General features: G+C 38.2%; 1 protein-coding gene across 14 annotated transcripts in view; it reads left to right on the top strand.

Annotated features, from left to right (window-relative positions):
• The window catches only part of DTNA (dystrobrevin alpha), a 340,154-nt gene that overhangs the window by 89,438 nt on the left and 237,469 nt on the right, over window positions 1-13,247 (top strand). Inside the window, exon 1 of one of the 14 annotated variants that reach the window (XM_036095140.2) lies at window positions 8,242-8,491. The exons of the other annotated variants lie outside the window; for them this stretch is intronic. The gene's annotated coding sequence lies outside the window, so the exon portion shown is untranslated. Of the gene's footprint in view, window positions 1-8,241; window positions 8,492-13,247 lie in introns of those variants that run through there. 14 annotated transcript variants of the gene reach the window in all.

The following is a 13,247-nucleotide window of genomic DNA, read 5'->3' as shown; positions in this document are numbered from 1 at the left end:
AAGTAATAGGGGTGTGGGTGGCACAGTCAGTTAAGCGACCGACTCTAGGTTTCAGCTCAGGTCATGATCTCAGGATAGAGATTGAGTTCCCCTGTGTCAGCCTCCATGCTCAGCTTGGAGTCGGCTTGAGATTCTCTCTCCTGCTCCTTCTGCCCCTCCTTGCTCATTCTCTTTCTCTCTCTCTCTCTCTCTAAATAAATAAATCTTAAAAAAAAGGAGAAGAAGAAATAATAAATGGATCAGGAACAGAATGACCTCTTGAAAACTAAAAGACAATGAAGAAATTCCTTGAAATTTCTGGAGGAAATGTATTTCTAAACAATGAATTCTGTATCTAGTCAAATTACCAATAAGTGGAAGAAAAGAATAAAGATATTTTCAAGCATTCAAGTTCTCCAAAAATTTATTTGCCCTAAGTGTCTTTCTCAGGAAGCTACAAGGGGCAGTCCCAGAATGACAGCTCAGGAGTGCTGTTGCCACAGTAAGGACCTCAGGGTGGGGCTGGAGGCCTGAAAAATATAGTTGACATAATTGTGTATATGAAGAGGAATGTTACATATTTAATGAGGAGTTTGAAAAAAATGTAATGATGGGCAAATAAAAGTTAAGCACACAAAAATATGACACAACTACCAATGTCAGAGAAAAAACAACTGAGTAAAGGAAAGGAAATGGAGTCATAAATCCCATGTGGTTTACATGTGAACAATATATGCATAGCCAAGGTAATGTAAACACTGATTAGTGCTTCACCTAGAATTGTTTTGTATCTAAATTGGGAGGATTAAGGAAAGGAAAGTGTGTGTGTGTGTGTGTGTGTGTGTGTGTGTGTGTAAATGAGAAAGAGGGAGGCAGGGAGGGAGAGAGATATTAAAAGCACACCTGCTGGAGGAAGTGGTATTAAGGAGGGCACATTCTGCATGGAGCACTGGCTGTTATACGCAAACAATGAATCATGGAACACTACATCAAAAACTAGTGATGTAATATATGGTGATTAACATAACATAATAATAGAAAAAAATTTTTAAAAAAGAACTAAAGATAAGGATTTAGTAGGAGACCAATAGATAATATCAACATTGGAAAAATTTTAAAAAGCGTATGAGAGTATCGAGTATCATTTAGGAATATGGAGTGATTGTCATAATTAACAGTTAAGAGTTGAAAGTGGTTGCCTCTGGGATTTACAGATGGGAAGGGGTAAGGATGGGATGGGACATTCTTTTAAGCTCTATCAATCTACATGGCTTTTAAAAATATGTGCACGAATTTTTTTAAATATATGAAAGTTACATTTAAAAAACTGAATGCGATAAGTACTAGAGTTCAGTGGCTTTCAAGCTGTGCTTCCCAGGTTCATGGATATTTCCACAGGGACTGCTTTATAGAAGAGGGAGCTGGGTCAGCCTCCCACATGAGTCTCTGCTAAAGGAGCGCTCTGCCTTGTCATTGTTAAGTTTCCCGTGAACTAATTCCTTTGAACAAAGGGTTCCATAGAAAACACCACCAACAACAACAAACAAGTTTGAAAAGCACTGATTAGCCATGTGCATATCTGGAGAAAAAACTGCTCCCAGACAAATAAGCTGAATATAATAACTATCAGACTTGATCCAGTCTCCCTATCCCTTGTCATTTCCTTTTACTGCACAAAACAGAATTGTCCCATTTCTAACTCTTGATAAATCTCAAGAAGCTTGGAGTAGAACTAGTTTGTTAGTGTTTCAAATATGGGCCAGACTTATTATTATGAAATTTTGCACAGGTTTGAAATGATGATATTAAGTACATGCTTGTTTCACTCCCAAACCAAATTGTACCCTCACTTCCTTAGAGGCATCAAGTATGACATACGTTGCCAGAGTTCAAATAAGTGGTACATAGGGGTATCTTTCTAGCCCAAGGATGACTTTGAACATTCTAGTTTTGTCTAGGGAAGGATATGTTTATGATTGCACTCTAAGGGCTCCTGGTTGGCTCAGTTGGTTAAGCATCTGCCTTCAGCTCAGGTCATGATCCCAGGGTCATGGGATCGAGTCCCATGTCGGGCTCTCTGCTCAGTGGGGAATCTGTTTCTCCCTCTCACTCTCCCTCTGTGCTCTCCCTCTCTCTCTCTTTCAAATAAATAAATAAAATAGTTTTTAAAAAAATATAGAAGATCAAAGTGCATTTAAAAAAAAATGATTGGGGCGCCTGGGTGGCTCAGTCGTTAAGCATCTGCCTTCAGCTCAGGTCATGATCCCAGGGTCCTGGGATCGAGTCCCACATCGGGCTCCCTGCTCAGCAGGAAGCCTGCTTCTCCCTCTCCCACTCCTCCTGCTTGTGTTCCCTCTCTCGCTGTGTCTCTCTCTGTCAAATAAATCAATAAAATCTTTAAAAAAAATAAAATAAAATAAATAAATAAAAATGATTGCACTCTAATTAGGGTTGATTTTGGTCCCACAAAAGAAAAATACCCCTACCCTAGCTTAAAGAAAAAGATACAAATAAAATCTTTATTTTTTTGACAGTTTAATTTTATTTTATTATGTTATGTTAATCACCATACATTACATCATTAGTTTTTGATGTAGTGTTCCATGATTCATTGTTTGTGTATAACACCCAGTGCTCCATTCAATCCGTGCCCTCTTTAATACCCATCACCAGGCTAACACATCCCCCCACCCCCCATCCCTCTAGAACCCTCAGTTTGTTTCTCAGAGTCCATAATCTCTCATGGTTTGTCTCCCCCTCCGATTTTCCCCTCTTCAATAAAATCTTTATTTTTAACACAGAAGATAATCTTTTGTAAACATGGAGTATTGGTTGTTTCCTGGGCTATCGAGCCTCTCAAAAACAAAACGTCCTTATCTTGGTGAATTTAATTTAAGGAAAAATCATATGCTGAAACAGATACTACTAAGAAAGCTATTCCCTCAGTCAACCAATATCTATCTCTCCCCCTCCCCACCCCATATACACGGTGTGAAGTGTTGTACCTCATCTGTGGACTTCCATTATTCCTCAATCTAACATAACTAAAAGTATCTTTGAAAAATAACTACACATAATTTTATATAAGGAAAACATATAATACAGATTTATTCATTTTATATATCTTATATATTCTACATATTTTACATGCATATCTCATTTGAGGTTGGTAACGACTCTGAAATATGCATTATTATTCTCATTGTAAAGATGAGGACATAGTAGCCCTTGGAGTTTGACCTGTCCCAGGTTGCATGGCTGCCAGGGGTAAAGGCAAAAGAAATCCATGTTTTTGGAGTATCTGTCTACTTGGGCCAAACACCTCTTAATGAATAAAAAGTCTTATCTTTGTCAAAAGCATACATACAACATAAACAATTCCAGATTACATGTATAGAATGATCAACCCCTCCTGGTTTGCTGGGGATTTTCCTGGTTTTAGCACTGAAAATCCTGCATACTAGGAAATCTCTCAGTTCCAGTAAAATTGGGATGGTTTGTCACTTTACATATAGAGCTCGTCTCAGGAGACTGTAATAGATACCCATCCTGGGAACAGAGAGAGATACAGGAAACGAAATGCAAGTAGAGGAAACTGATCAAAGTTTATTTAGAAAAGGGTGAAGATGATTTCTTACCCATTCCAAAGAAAACAATTTTAGCAACCACAATAACACAACAAAACAATTAGCATTGACTTAGACATGTGGTGTCCTTTCCCCCAAAAAAACATTTAAAGCAAACTTTGTGTCCTAAAAAAAAAAAAAAAAAGTTTATGTAACCAAATATATCTGTAGATTTAAGATCCATGTCCATGTCATGAAGTGTCCAAAAGACACACAAATTTCACACTACCAGATCTTGAAAAGTAAAGACCTAACTTAGGTGTTTCATGAGAAGAAATCACAAAATACACAGCCAGATGTCCTAAGGCCAGACATCCTAAACCTCCCCTCTAAACTTTGCTCTCCTCCGTCTACTTCATCAAAGTAGCTGCTCCCTAGTCCAGCTTACAGCCTGGCACCTGCTTCTAGTGCACCAGTTTCTATTCCCTGCTCCCTTCCTTTGTTCTCACTGGTTCCTTTAAGATCACTCTTTTCCTTGGATATTTTCCCCCCATACCCTCTTAAAATTAACATAAGCCCCTTCAGCTTCATCTGTGTCTCTTTCTACATTGAAGAGCCTCCTCATTCCCCTTCCATTCCCCCTCCAAACAATCCACCTGCCATTCCACAGACCCAGAGAAGAGAAATAGAGATGCCTCTTCAAAGGCCAGAAGGAGAATGAGAATGAGGAAAAGCTGCAGTTATTCTAGTTTGAATATTTTGTGTGTGTGTGTGTGTGTGTGTGTGTACCCAGAAATCATTTCTATAGGATTCCTGCTAGTCTTTACCTTTCCTTCTAATGCCTACAGAAGTTCTAACATAGTAGAAAATCATGGTGCATGTACATTTATATGCCATGATTTTTAACCTAAGCGTTAGCCCATGTCTTTCTGTTGTCATCAAAAGTATTATTGTTCCCAGTTACTCTACCAAATAGGATGCTATCATTAATATATTTATACATATGGCCCTTTCCATAATTAGGGCTATTTTCATACCATATGTATTCAAAATGAGTGCCCATTTCATCCAATTTTTAAATTGAATGGCATTTAATTACATTATACATAACATGCTGCTATTTTGAATCCCTTCCATATCTGTTGCTAGAGCCTCCATTTTTTGATGTTTTTTAACGTATAGCTTTCTATTTTTTCCTGGGCAGTGTCTATTTTAATTGCTTTCAAAGAACTACAGTTTGGATTTATTAGTTGTTCCTTGGGGGGGGAACTATTCACCACTCCCCCCCCAAAAAATGTATTTTTGTATAGTGTCTTAGTCCATTCAGGCTGCTATAACAATATACCATTGACTGGGTGACTTATAAATAACAGGAACTTATTTCTGACAGTCTGAAAGCTGGAAGTCCAATATCAAGACACTAACAAATTCAGTAGGTGAGGGCCTACTTCCCGGTTCACAGAGGGCCACCTTTTTGCTGTGTTCTCACGTGGTATAAGGGACAAAGGAGCTCTCTGGAGGTCTCGCTTGAAGGGCACTAATCCCATAAATGAGGGCACCACCCTCAGGACCTAATCAACTTCCAAAGGCCCCACTTACTAACGCCATCACATCGCAGATTATGTTTCAATATATGGATTTTGGGGGGGACACAAATATTCAACATTTAGCAAGTAGTATATATATATTTTTTTAAATATATTATATGCGAAAGACCAAAAAAATCATCTGCAAAACCATCCTCCTGAGAATATTACCTATGCTAGTCTCTTAAGGATGTCGGCAAGGAAAAAATAACAGGGACCACTTGATTTTCAATGCCCAGATTTTTCACACACATGGATGTCTTACAGATCAACCATAAGATCTGAGTTTGAACACCTTACTCAGCCCTGTATGGAGCCTGCTACCAGCATTTGCCATCCACAGAACTGTGCTAATACAGACTATTTCTGGAGAATGGAGCATAGACTAACTGCTTGTTCATGATAAATCAAGAGTATTTGATTTGCCTGTTACATGCCCAGTTTTCTTTGGAAGCAAGCCCTGGAAGCTATTTTTCTGATCAAATCCTAACTCTCGTGTTAGTGCTTATGAAAGAGAAAAATAACATTTACTCATGATAAAGACTGAATTCTAACAATTATAAATCTTATCAATTACCTTGTGAAGGTTAGGGGGAAAAGAAAAGAAGAAAAAAATTTCCCATTGTGCTCACTCAGCCTTGAGGTTGGACTAATGCAGACTGTTCTAGAATTCCCATGATTGCCACAGATGAAAACATAAGGGGAGATAAAGTTGGTAACCCAAGGAGATATCTGATTGATAAATGTTACACTATAAGGAATGGCTAGTAACAATTCAAAAAGAAAATGATTACAATTCACTAGCTAATATGAAATATTAGAAGGACCTAACATTTCCTTTTTTCCTCTATTTTTCTTAGAAGCCAGCAAGCTCAACAGGAATGATCTTAGCAGTATTTTCCATTTTGGTATTTAGAACTAATCGCTCACACAGACACAAAACTTATGATTTTTTTTTTCTTCAGTAAAGGGACTCAGTACCTAATATAACTTCCATATAATCTTTTGGTTAATGGCTTGAAAAGAGATAATTTTTTCCCCAAACCATTAAGATAGATATACAGTGAGCCAATATATAACAATTTTCCATAAGTTAAAATATATACTTTTACATAAACAGTTCTTCAGTTTCAAAAAATATTTCTTGAGCATCAGTTACATTCTAGTGTTCACTCAGAGATACAACATAAGCGAATAGCGTGGCTGAATGTGAACCAGATGGCCTACCGCCGACCCCGTCCTCTTGTCCTAGTTCACGTGTGTTTTGACACCATCCATTAGCCTTGGGGAGGATTGTTTTGATAGAGGGAAGAAGGCATACAGGCACAGGGACATGTGCTCTCTGGTGAGTGATTGTTCTTTTCTCTTTATTTATGAAGTAATCTGGATATGCCTATCTATCAGCATTGTACATTGCTTGAATGTCCCTAAGACAATCAATTTTGGGAACAAGAATAAGGAAAGTTTCTTCCTCCTCTACCAACTTCTTTGAATTTTTTTTTAAAGGACATCTAGTAACGGGTTAAGGAGTGAGCAAGCTGGTAGGATGCCAATCTACATTGGGCATCAGAATATCACCAAAGTAAATTAGTAACATAATGCCAGTTAATCAAGTGTTCCCTCGTGGTTCCCTAACATGGTCTTTTTCAGATGTGGTGTAAGACCACCTGGAAGAGAAAATGTAAAACCAACCACAAACAAACAAAGTGAAAGCCTTCTTTTTGGAGTCAACCTTTTGCTGCTGAATATTTCTGAGATGTGTGTGCGAGTTGCAGGGAGCAGCTGCGACCACACCACTACCCTGAGCCCAGCCAGCTGACAGTTGCCCAGAGTTGGCAGCCACAGCCAGATGAAATGTGGAAAGCCAAAATGCCTGGGCTTGGGGTTTGTCTGATTGCTGAAATGATAAACACTTTCTCGGGCCTTTCAAGAAGTTGTCTGGTCCATAAAATGGCATACAATAAATTCACTCTTTTAAACATGGAGAGGTAAGTTATTTGCTGCAACAGCAAAACTTTTGGCCCCAGTGGCCACTAAGTAAACATTAAACACAACTTTATTAGTAGTGATTTGAAGGGACTATATGTTATTAATCCTTGTCCGACCCTGTTTGAGGAAACGTATCTTTTTCTCATTTCCATTCACTCTGTTTTTGTTTGTTCACACATGTGTGTATGTATGTTTGTGTGTATGTGTGTGTATGTGTGTGTGTTGTGTGTGTGTGTGCCTGTGTGTGTGTGTCTGTGTGTGTGTCTGTGTGTGTGTGCGCGTGTGTAATCCTCACCAGTTTGCAAGACAGTCCTGGAAAAGAAGACTTGACAGGGAGATAGAAGTGTTTTTTGCACCCTCTTCTCCTGCTGTCTGCAATATAAAATATAGGATAATTGAAATCAGTTTTTCCACAATTCTTATGAACTTCTCTCACAGAAAAGCCACGGAATTGAACAGCTGCGCTCCAGAATACTGTCAAGCAGGCAGCATGACTGTTTCTTCCCACAGTGGGGTCCCAGCTCATTGACTAATAAGGAAATTCAACTTTTAACACAAGATTTGCCATTTCACTTTTTTACTGCATGCATAGCCATTTTGGGTAAAATTATATGTGAGTATTAAAACTTAAATGCTGTGTGACATCAAAGATATCTGTAATGCCCCCAAATATTCACTCCATTCTTCTCAAAGTTAAGAAAAAAAGTCCAGGAAACTTACTTGTTCATATTATGTGTACCTGGGGAAGTTTTTCATGCAGAGCAACAGAACAAAACTTGAGCTGCCTTGCTTTCTGCTTCCAGGAATGCCAATCAGAGAACATTCTTTTTCAGACAGCCAAGTTTGGAAGTCAGTTGGTTTCTGGCAGTAGGAAGGGGGGAGGGGACGGCAGGAGGAAAAGCACAGTGAGTCCTCAGGCTGAGCTGAAGTTTCCAAGTGTTTCCGTAATAGCCATCAATGAAAGCATCTCCTTTTACCCACACAGAGACAGGTAAAAAGACAGCTGAGTAAATGGGCATTAGATGTAGCAGCAGCGGAAGCTCAGTCAGAGGAAGGAGGCGGGTGGAGGGAGGGCGTTTGAAAGCCTGCCATTGGTGAGCTTACCAAAGGCATCTGCCAGTGGGACTTCAATGGAATGTGAAACCAAATCATTTTCAAGTTAAAGATAGACACAGTATACACCAGGATCTAGAAGCTGGATTTTAAACTCCTATCGCTCCCTAGAATTTGAGAGAGTTCTGTTATGATCTCTGTAGTAATTAACAATTTGGCCAAAGTTGGTTTTTCAAGTGACTGTGCTAAGAATTCATGTATGGTCTGGATGTCCTGGAATGAAAAGGATTTGGGAGCTCCTGGTGTACATACTCTAGGGTAAGTGAAAAGATTGGCTTTAAGGCACATCGCTTCTCTGGGAAGGTTAACGTTGAATTTTTCTTTGTATTTGTGTAAATGAAAAAGTGATCATGAAGATTTTCCAGTACTGTAACTTTCTTACCTTTCTTGAGATATTTGGCATTTTACAAGTGATGCAGCAGAAAGAGAGTGTTTCAGCTTAGTTTTGAAATTTACTTTGCATGTCTGTCACTTCAGTTTTGCTTTATTAGCCTTACTTACATTTTCCTCCCTTAATTCCTTAAACACGCTGCCGTTATTGAATTACAATGTCAGTGGTTCTATGTCACTACACCCACTGAATGTCACTGGGTTTACGATGCCATTGGTTGCAACTGTCTTATTGTGAGGTGGAGGGATTTCCTTGCATGGCACAGTGACCCTTCCTAATTTAAAAAATGAAAAAGGAAAATAAATAAAAGAAGGGAAAAAGAGGTGGTCTAAAGGTGGGACGAAGTGTATAAGGAGCCTTTATAAGATAATCTGTTTTTTTTTTAAATGAGAAAAAAAATAGGCAGTTTTCCATTGAAGAGAACAATTTATTAATAGAAGTTATTTTTTGATGTCGCCTCATTAATTCCAAGCAGGTTCTCTTCCTCCAAAAAGCTGATATTTGCTAAGTGAATGGAGGCGTTCTGATTATGTGAAGCTTGAGAGTGGAGGAGGGAGAGTTGTCTTATTTGCTATTACCACGTTGTGTTTTAAGGATTTCAAACTTTTTTCTTTAAAAGAAAGAATGACAAACTTCAGTTCTCTTCATGTTTTGACCATGTATAGGTTTTGTTTCTTATTTTGTCGAATGACCTCTCAGCTCTGCTCTTAGAGACAGCTTTCCCAAACTTGCACAGCATTCCTTCTGAGTAAATACTGTCCATAATAGTCACAGAGGACATGGTGTGAATTGGAAATTCTACTTTATATGGGGAAAATAAATCTGCTGACGTTCTTATTACAGCGTGGGGCTGAACAGTTGTTAAATGGAACTGGCTGGGTTTTGCTCTGTCAAATAGACCAGATTCTAATGAACTAAGTCGGCTACACGAAGTACAAACAATGAATGACTTAACACGGATCTTTCAGTTTTGATAAGAATAAATAATACGCTGCGTTATGCTTCTAAAATGAAAAATGAGCATTATATTGAGAGAGTCACTTGATTTTACAACTACCGAATGATCTAGCAAGACCAAAACCAAATGTGAAGTTGGCAGGGCTCAGTTTTGACGTCCCCACCCTCCTTTCTCTGCCCCCTTTACCTCTCCCCTTCCAGTCCTCCTTATCCTTCCGGACCCCTGATGAATATCACTGCTCAGTACCCTTTTTTTCTTGCAGTCAAGACCTATCTTCCAGAAAGTTGCAGTGAATTTTCTCACTTCATTTCTCTACAAGCGGATGGTACCTTTGTAAATTTTCCCCAGTGACATTGACTCCTGTTCCCCTTGCTTCACCCAGCTGAGTCCTGATCTGTTGACAGTAGGAGTGAGCCTGGCAGAAATCGTAGGTGTTTCCAAGAAATTTGTGAGTGCAAGCGTGTGTGTGCTCACCATATACATGTGAACACACACAAACACACTTCCAGGTGACTTTTACTCAACTGATATATTTCTGATTGAATTATACATATAAATAAAATTATATCAGGCTTTTCAGTATGGGGTTTTGTTTTTGTTTTCAGTGTGTCAAAAGAAAACCAAAAAAGAGCACAAAATTTTAAATTCTAAAATGTAAGAATTTTAAACCATGAGGTCAAATAGTGTTGACAAGGAGGACAAGGATTTCTCTACTGCTGTCGTGTCACTCATAGTTTCTAGTCCCCTGCTGAAATTTGTCAAGCTTGGGCTTTATTTCGTTGAATACAGTACACATAGTTTTATAATATATGTCTGCTAATTCTAATATCTCAAGCATTACTGGATTTGACTGCCAGTTTTACTCATGGTATCTTATTTTCTTGGTTGCTTAGATATCTTTGACTATCTGTTGGAAATGTATTTTAAAAATCACTTGTAAGAATAAATTGAGACCTAGTGGGGATGATGTTTTCCTCCAGAGGGGACTTTGGTTTGCTTCTGGCAGGCACCTGTGGGCAATATCAGACCAGAATTTTCTTTGTCAAAGTGCAACACCCAAGTTTCCTGAATGACCCCTGTGTAAGAAACAAGGCTGCAAATCTGTGTGAGGAATCGTTTTTGGGGGGTTCACTCCTACCCTGAAGGAAGATATGGCCTTTTGAGATTCCCGAGTTAAAGTTGTGTTAGTTTATTCATGCCCTCATCTGAGGACCGTGGGCTTTGACATTCCCACAAAACCCATAAGGCTACCCAAAGTGCAGCTGGTTTCACAGATTTTTGTTCCCGATACTCATATGCCCAAAGGCCCAAGCTTTCAAAGATAAGCTGCCTCTCTTGAGCTCTGGTCTTCCAAATTTCTGTGTGTCAAAACCTCACCCTCTTATTAGCTCTTTGCTGTTTCAATATTTTAAATATCTTTAGTTAGTGAGAGTGTCAGTCCAAATTATTTCATTACTGTTACCAGAAAAGCAAATTCACCCTACTACTTGTATAGTCATTTTTTTAATATACTCGTGCTAAAGAAGGTGTTAGGCAGTCTGCTAACATCATTGATGATTTGGGGTACTTTTTCTGATTTTTAGTTTGAGTTGTGGCCTTTTGGAGAAATTTGCAAATGCATGGAGGATTCATGTTTCCCAACCTTGTTTGAGCTGTCAACAATACTTAACAGTCCTTTTATTTGTCCCTAGCTGGCCCCTTTCCTCAGTCATCTCTTCAGTCTCTCTAATCCACCCCACCACCATCACTGACAGCTGTTGACCTTGACTCCTCTCACTTTCTCTTGGCCTTTATCCAAGTATCTCCACATTTTAAAAATTATCTTAAATATATTCCTTCCTTTCCATTCTCCTTGCAACTGCTCTATTTCAGTTCTTCATCATCTCACTTGGGTATTACTATGGTCTCCCAGTTGTTCTCCTGCCTCTAGGGTCTACTCCCCAACACATCTCCCACCCTGGGACCAACACACCTATCTTCTCAAAATCATAGACATGAATGGATTGCCCCTTTACTTAAAAATCCCTGGTAGCTCACCATTCTCTTCAAAATAAATTCCTTAGTATGTCTTAAAGGCCTTATCACAAAGCTTCAACCTATTTGTCTAACACCCTCTCCACTACTTCACTGGTTATCACCAATACTTTATTTGCACATAATTTCTGCCTCCAGAATATTCCATACACTATTATATCTCTGTGCTAGTCTACCTACCTGCCCCACCCCCACCCCGAATACCCATTGTTCATCTCCTTTGTGGATAAATCCTACTTCTTCAAGGTTGACCTCGTAAGTCACCTTCCCTGAATTTTCTTTACTTACATAGCTCACCCACTATTCTGGGAACCTCTGATGGCAGGGACTGTGTCTTGCTCATTTTTGTATTCTCAGTAACTGACACGTAGAAACCAGTCAATTTAAGTTTAAGGAAATGAACAGACAACTATTATGAGGAAGTTTTTTCACAACAATTCCTTATTCACTTTATTCTTTTTCATTCTAAATATCATTATTCTTTTGAACTTAGACTCTTTTTCTGGAATCGTGATCATTAATTCTCCTCTATGTCAAGTGGAGTTAGTTAAAAATGCATGTGTTTGTTTGGTTATTGCTATTTTGCGGGGAGGAGGCCATCTATTTCCATTTTTGGCAAATGAGACTCTATAACATCACTGTGATGCAGAGAGAGATCATAGGAAGTTTAAGTATAAATTACCTGTATATTGTCAGAGAGATTCACAATAACACGGAAAGTCACAGAGTTGGAAAACTGACATGTTTCAACAAATCTAGCCCACACTGCTGGGTAACACAATGGAAAAAGTCAACCTGACACAACTAGATCAAAATAATCTCACTGCACACAGCCTGAATCTGAACCATCGGAAAACACTGGATTGTTTTTCAGATCACAATGTGGTGCTAGAAGGAAAGCAGTTGATTGCTTATGTGATACGACATTGTGACCCTACATTTAAAGGTGGCTGAAAATTTTCGTTTGAAAACTTTAAGGATTTAAATGTTAATCTCATTTTGCTATGCTGAATTTAAACAATAACAACAACACTGCATTTAATTATTACAAATTGAATATAGTTGGTGCTAACCAGAAAGAGAGGAAATACAGCTTATTAATCTCAGGATGTTTAACTAATTTCATATTCCTCAGATCATTTGTAAATTTGTCACACATTTATTATATGCTTTTGACATGCCAACACCTGAGATTTAGAAAAATAAGAAACTTGGTTGATATTTTTTCTTATACAGGGCTTTCCTACCTCCACAAAGGAAAAAGCCCTAATATGGATGGAGTCAGAAAATGTTTTACATATAAATAAATAAATAAATAAATAAATAAATATTATTTAAATAAAAATCTTTGAATCTAATCAAATGTTCAAAGTCAGTATCTAGATGAGAACCCAGATTTCTCTATAACAAAATATGAAAATATAATATTTTCTTTTTTGCCTCATCAGTAAAAAAAACAAATTAATACTAGCTCTTGAAAATTGGTTGATTTTAAATCACAGCTTTCAAGTAACTGAGCTAATTTGTTTTATTAATTCAATAAATCTCTATCAAGCTCCTAACTTGTGACTTAACTGTGCTGGATTAAGAAATTATTCATCTAGTCCCCTTCACTGGACACTGACCCTGGA

This window comes from Halichoerus grypus, chromosome 13 (genome assembly GCF_964656455.1).
Source record: "Halichoerus grypus chromosome 13, mHalGry1.hap1.1, whole genome shotgun sequence".
Classification (NCBI taxonomy): domain Eukaryota; kingdom Metazoa; phylum Chordata; class Mammalia; order Carnivora; family Phocidae; genus Halichoerus; species Halichoerus grypus.
Note: the sequence above shows the minus strand (reverse complement) of the source record. Positions and strands in the feature narration are given on the sequence as shown.